Genomic DNA, 7,217 nt, shown 5'->3' with positions numbered 1-7,217 from the left:
CTAATAATTTATTTTTTTTAAATGTTGTTTTTTTGCTTTTTGGATTGCTAATAGCATATCTATTTATATTTGAAGGGATTATCTACTTGGTTTGTCTTTTTTTGACTCACAAGTATTATTTAAATGATTTTTTAAAAGAATATTTTTTTCTTCACTCTGCTGAGGGAAATGTACCCATGATTCCATAGTTTTACCCAGGATACACTTCTGCAAAGCCCCTCCTATCTCCTCACTAGTGATGAGCGGGTTCGGTTCCTCGGAATCCGAACCCCCCGAACTTCAGCCTTTTTACACGGGTCCGAGGCAGGTTCGAACCTTCCCGCCTTGCTCGGCTAACCCGAGCGCGCCCGAACGTCATCATCCCGCTGTCGGATTCTCACGAGGCTCGAATTCTATCGCGAGACTCGGATTCTATATAAGGAGCCGCGCGTCGCCGCCATTTTCACACGTGCATTGAGATTGATAGGGAGAGGACGTGGCTGGCGTCCTCTCCGTTTATAGAGAAGAGAGTAGAGAGTTAGAGACACTATTTAGTATTTACTAATTTTGGGGAGCATATTAGGACTGGAGTACTACTACTTGCTGATAGTGTGACCATTGACCACCAGTTTAATTAATCCGTTCTCTGCCTGAAAAAAAACGATACACAGTGTGACACAGTCACATACCATATCTGTGCTCAGCCTCAGTGTGCTGCATCATCATATGTAATACTGTATATCTGACTGTGCTGAGTGCTCACTGCTCACACAGCTTAATTGTGGGGGAGACTGGGGAGCAGTTAGAGCAGGAGTACATAAATAATATATTTTAAGTACAGTGCACACTTTTGCTGCCAGAGTGCCACACTGCCAGTGTGACTGACCAGTGACCACACTGACCACCAGTATATTGTGATTGTCTGCTTAGGACGGAGTACTACTTGCTGATAGTGTGACCAGTGACCAGTGACCACCACCAGTTTAATTAATCCGTTCTCTGCCTGAAAAAAAATGATACACAGTGTGACACAGTCACATACCATATCTGTGCTCAGCCCAGTGTGCTGCATCATATGCAATACTGTATATCATTATCTGACTGTGCTGAGTGCTCACTGCTCACACAGCTTAATTGTGGGGGAGACTGGGGAGCAGTTATAGCAGGAGTACATATTTTAAGTACAGTGCACACTTTTGCTGCCAGAGTGCCACTGCCAGTGTGACTGACCAGTGACCACTGACCACCAGTATATTGTGATTGTCTGCTGACCACCAGTATATTGTGATTGTCTGCCTGAAAAAGTTAAACACTCGTCGTGTGGTGTTTTTATAAACGCATTCTGCAGACAGTGTCCAGCAGGTCCGTCATTACATAATATATACCTGTCCGGCTGCAGTACTAGTGTGATATATATATATATATTTCAATTTTATCTCATTATCATCCAGTCTATATTAGCAGCAGACACAGTACGGTAGTCCACGGCTGTAGCTACCTCTGTGTCGGCAGTCGCTCGTCCATCCATAATTGTATACCACCTACCCGTGGTTTTTTTTTCTATCTTCTTGATACTAGTAGCTTACTTTAGGAGTCTGCAGTGCTGACAGACAGTGTCCAGCAGGTCCGTCATTACATAATATATATACCTGTCCGGCTGCAGTACTAGTGTGATATATATATATATTTTAATTTTATCTCATTATCATCCAGTCTATATTAGCAGCAGACACAGTACGGTAGTCAACGGCTGTAGCTACCTCTGTGTCGGCAGTCGCTCGTCCATCCATAGTTGTATACCACCTACCCGTGGTTTTTTTTTCTATCTTCTTGATACTAGTAGCTTACTTTAGGAGTCTGCAGTGCTGACAGACAGTGTCCAGCAGGTCCGTCATTACATAATATATATACCTGTCCGGCTGCAGTACTAGTGTGATATATATATATATTTTATTTTTATCTCATTATCATCCAGTCTATATTAGCAGCAGACACAGTACGGTAGTCCACGGCTGTAGCTACCTCTGTGTCGGCAGTCGCTCGTCCATCCATAAGTATACTAGTATCCATCCATCTCCATTGTTTACCTGAGGTGCCTTTTAGTTGTGCCTATTAAAATATGGAGAACAAAAATGTTGAGGTTCCAAAAATAGGGAAAGATCAAGATCGACTTCCACCTCTTGCTGAAGCTGCTGCCACTAGTCATGGCCGAGACGATGAAATTCCATCAACGTCGTCTGCCAAGGCCGATGCCCAATGTCATAGTACAGAGCATGTAAAATCCAAAACACCAAATATCAGTAAAAAAAAGGACTCAAAAATCTAAAATAAAATTGTCGGAGGAGAAGCGTAAACTTGCCAATATGCCATTTACCACACGGAGTGGCAAGGAACGGCTGAGGCCCTGGCCTATGTTCATGGCTAGTGGTTCAGCTTCACATGAGGATGGAAGCACTCAGCCTCTCGCTAGAAAAATGAAAAGACTCAAGCTGGCAAAAGCACAGCAAAGAACTGTGCGTTCTTCGAAATCCCAAATCCACAAGGAGAGTCCAATTGTGTCGGTTGCGATGCCTGACCTTCCCAACACTGGACGTGAAGAGCATGCGCCTTCCACCATTTGCACGCCCCCTGCAAGTGCTGGAAGGAGCACCCGCAGTCCAGTTCCTGATAGTCAGATTGAAGATGTCAGTGTTGAAGTACACCAGTTTGAGGAGGATATGGGTGTTGCTGGCGCTGGGGAGGAAATTGACAAGGAGGATTCTGATGGTGAGGTGGTTTGTTTAAGTCAGGCACCCGGGGAGACACCTGTTGTCCGTGGGAGGAATATGGCCATTGACATGCCTGGTGAAAATACCAAAAAAATCAGCTCTTCGGTGTGGAAGTATTTCAACAGAAATGCGGACAACATTTGTCAAGCCGTGTGTTGCCTTTGTCAAGCTGTAATAAGTAGGGGTAAGGACGTTAACCACCTCGGAACATCCTCCCTTATACGTCACCTGCAGTGCATTCATAATAAGTCAGTGACAAGTTCAAAAACTTTGGGCGACAGCGGAAGCAGTCCACTGACCAGTAAATCCCTTCCTCTTGTAACCAAGCTCATGCAAACCACCCCACCAACTCCCTCAGTGTCAATTTCCTCCTTCCCCAGGAATGCCAATAGTCCTGCAGGCCATGTCACTGGCAATTCTGACGAGTCCTCTCCTGCCTGGGATTCCTCCGATGCATCCTTGCGTGTAACGCCTACTGCTGCTGGCGCTGCTGTTGTTGCTGCTGGGAGTCGATGGTCATCCCAGAGGGGAAGTCGTAAGACCACTTTTACTACTTCCACCAAGCAATTGACTGTCCAACAGTCCTTTGCGAGGAAGATGAAATATCACAGCAGTCATCCTGCTGCAAAGCGGATAACTGAGTCCTTGGCATCCTGGGTGGTGAGAAACGTGGTTCCAGTATCCATCATTACTGCAGAGCCAACTAGAGACTTGTTGGAGGTACTGTGTCCCCGGTACCAAATACCATCTAGGTTCCATTTCTCTTGGCAGGCGATACCGAAAATGTACACAGACCTCAGAAAAAGAGTCACCAGTGTCCTAAAAAAGGCAGCTGTACCCAATGTCCACTTAACCACGGACATGTGAACAAGTGGAGCAGGGCAGGGTCAGGACTATATGACTGTGACAGCCCACTGGGTAGATGTATGGACTCCCGCCGCAAGAACAGCAGCGGCGGCACCAGTAGCAGCATCTCGCAAACGCCAACTCTTTCCTAGGCAGGCTACGCTTTGTATCACCGGTTTCCAGAATACGCACACAGCTGAAAACCTCTTACGGCAACTGAGGAAGATCATCGCGGAATGGCTTACCCCAATTGGACTCTCCTGTGGATTTGTGGCATCGGACAACGCCAGCAATATTGTGTGTGCATTAAATATGGGCAAATTCCAGCACGTCCAATGTTTTGCACATACCTTGAATTTGGTGGTGCAGAATTATTTAAAAAACGAGAGGGGCATGCAAGAGATGCTGTCGGTGGCCAGAAGAATTGCGGGACACTTTCGGCGTACAGGCACCATGTACAGAAGACTGGAGCACCACCATAAACGCCTGAACCTGCCCTGCCATCATCTGAAGCAAGAAGTGGTAACGAGGTGGAATTCAACCCTATATATGCTTCAGAGGTTGGAGGAGCAGCAAAAGGCCAGTCAAGCCTATACAATTGAGCACGATATAGGAGGTGGAATGCACCTGTCTCAAGCGCAGTGGAGAATGATTTCAACGTTGTGCAAGGTTCTGCTGCCCTTTGAACTTGCCACACGTGAAATCAGTTCAGACACTGCCAGCCTGAGTCAGGTCATTCCCCTCATCAGGCTTTTGCTGAAGAAGCTGAAGACATTGAAGGAGGAGCTAACACAGAGCGATTCCGCTAGGCATGTGGGACTTGTGGATGGAGCCCTTAATTCGCTTAACAAGGATTCACGGGTGGTCAATCTGTTGAAATCAGAGCACTACATTTTGGCCACCGTGCTCGATCCTAGATTTAAAACCTACCTTGGATCTCTCTTTCCGGCAGACACAAGTCTGCTGGGGTTCAAAGACCTGCTGGTGAGAAAATTGTCAAGTCAAGCGGAACGCGACCTGTCAACATCTCCTCCTTCACATTCTCCCGCAACTGGGGGTGCGAGGAAAAGGCTCAGAATTCCGAGCCCACCCGCTGGCGGTGATGCAGGGCAGTCTGGAGCGACTGCTGATGCTGACATCTGGTCCGGACTGAAGGACCTGCCAACGATTACGGACATGTCGTCTACTGGCACTGCATATGATTCTCTCCCCATTGAAAGAATGGTGGAGGATTATATGAGTGACCGCATCCAAGTAGGCACGTCAGACAGTCCGTACTTACACTGGCAGGAAAAAGAGGCAATTTGGAGGCCCTTGCACAAACTGGCTTTATTCTACCTAAGTTGCCCTCCCACAAGTGTGTACTCCGAAAGAGTGTTTAGTGCCGCCGCTCACCTTGTCAGCAATCGGCGTACGAGGTTACTTCCAGAAAATGTGGAGAAGATGATGTTCATTAAAATGAATTATAATCAATTCCTCCATGGAGACATTGACCAGCAGCAATTGCCTCCACAAAGTACACAGGGAGCTGAGATGGTGGATTCCAGTGGGGACGAATTGATAATCTGTGAGGAGGGGGATGTACACGGTGATATATCGGAGGATGATGATGAGGTGGACATCTTGCCTCTGTAGAGCCAGTTTGTGCAAGGAGAGATTAATTGCTTCTTTTTTGGTGGGGGTCCAAACCAACCCGTCATTTCAGTCACAGTCGTGTGGCGGACCCTGTCACTGAAATGATGGGTTGGTTAAAGTGTGCATGTCCTGTTTATACAACATAAGGGTTGGTGGGAGGGCCCAAGGACAATTCCATCTTGCACCTCTTTTTTCTTTCATTTTTCTTTGCGTCATGTGCTGTTTGGGGAGTGTTTTTTGGAAGGGCCATCCTGCGTGACACTGCAGTGACACTCCTAGATGGGCCAGGTGTTTGTGTCGGCCACTAGGGTCGCTTAGCTTACTCACACAGCTACCTCATTGCGCCTCTTTTTTTCTTTGCGTCATGTGCTGTTTGGGGAGTGTTTTTTGGAAGGGCCATCCTGCGTGACACTGCAGTGCCACTCCTAGATGGGCCAGGTGTTTGTGTCGGCCACTAGGGTCGCTTAGCTTACTCACACAGCTACCTCATTGCGCCTCTTTTTTTCTTTGCGTCATGTGCTGTTTGGGGAGTGTTTTTTGGAAGGGCCATCCTGCGTGACACTGCAGTGCCACTCCTAGATGGGCCAGGTGTTTGTGTCGGCCACTAGGGTCGCTTAGCTTACTCATACAGCTACCTCATTGCGCCTCTTTTTTTCTTTGTGTCATGTGCTGTTTGGGGAGTGTTTTTTGGAAGGGCCATCCTGCGTGACACTGCAGTGCCACTCCTAGATGGGCCAGGTGTTTGTGTCGGCCACTAGGGTCGCTTAGCTTACTCACACAGCTACCTCATTGCGCCTCTTTTTTTCTTTGCGTCATGTGCTGTTTGGGGAGTGTTTTTTGGAAGGGCCATCCTGCGTGACACTGCAGTGCCACTCCTAGATGGGCCAGGTGTTTGTGTCGGCCACTAGGGTCGCTTAGCTTACTCACACAGCTACCTCATTGCGCCTCTTTTTTTCTTTGCGTCATGTGCTGTTTGGGGAGTGTTTTTTGGAAGGGCCATCCTGCGTGACACTGCAGTGCCACTCCTAGATGGGCCAGGTGTTTGTGTCGGCCACTAGGGTCGCTTAGCTTACTCACACAGCTACCTCATTGCGCCTCTTTTTTTCTTTGCGTCATGTGCTGTTTGGGGAGTGTTTTTTGTAAGGGCCATCCTGCGTGACACTGCAGTGCCACTCCTAGATGGGCCAGGTGTTTGTGTCGGCCACTAGGGTCGCTTAGCTTACTCACACAGCTACCTCATTGCGCCTCTTTTTTTCTTTGCGTCATGTGCTGTTTGGGGAGTGTTTTTTGGAAGGGCCATCCTGCGTGACACTGCAGTGCCACTCCTAGATGGGCCAGGTGTTTGTGTCGGCCACTAGGGTCGCTTAGCTTACTCACACAGCTACCTCATTGCGCCTCTTTTTTTCTTTGCGTCATGTGCTGTTTGGGGAGTGTTTTTTGGAAGGGCCATCGTGCGAGACACTGCAGTGCCACTCCTAGATGGGCCAGGTGTTTGTGTCGGCCACTAGGGTCGCTTAGCTTACTCACACAGCTACCTCATTGCGCTTTTTTTTTTCTTTGCATCATGTGCTGTTTGGGGAGTGTTTTTTGGAAGGGCCATCCTGCGTGACACTGCAGTGCCACTCCTAGATGGGCCAGGTGTTTGTGTCGGCCACTTGGGTCGCTTAGCTTACTCACACAGCTACCTCATTGCGCCTCTTTTTTTCTTTGCGTCATGTGCTGTTTGGGGAGTGTTTTTTGGAAGTGCCATCCTGCGTGACACTGCAGTGCCACTCCTAGATGGGCCAGGTGTTTGTGTCGGCCACTAGGGTCGCTTAGCTTACTCACACAGCTACCTCATTGCGCCTCTTTTTTTCTTTGCGTCATGTGCTGTTTGGGGAGTGTTTTTTGGAAGGGCCATCCTGCGTGACACTGCAGTGCCACTCCTAGATGGGCCAGGTGTTTGTGTCGGCCACTAGGGTCGCTTAGCTTACTCACACAGCTACCTCA

This window comes from Pseudophryne corroboree, chromosome 4 (assembly GCF_028390025.1).
Source record: "Pseudophryne corroboree isolate aPseCor3 chromosome 4, aPseCor3.hap2, whole genome shotgun sequence".
NCBI lineage: Eukaryota > Metazoa > Chordata > Amphibia > Anura > Myobatrachidae > Pseudophryne > Pseudophryne corroboree.
The sequence above is the reverse complement of the archived record's forward strand: the minus strand, read 5'-3'. Positions refer to the sequence as shown.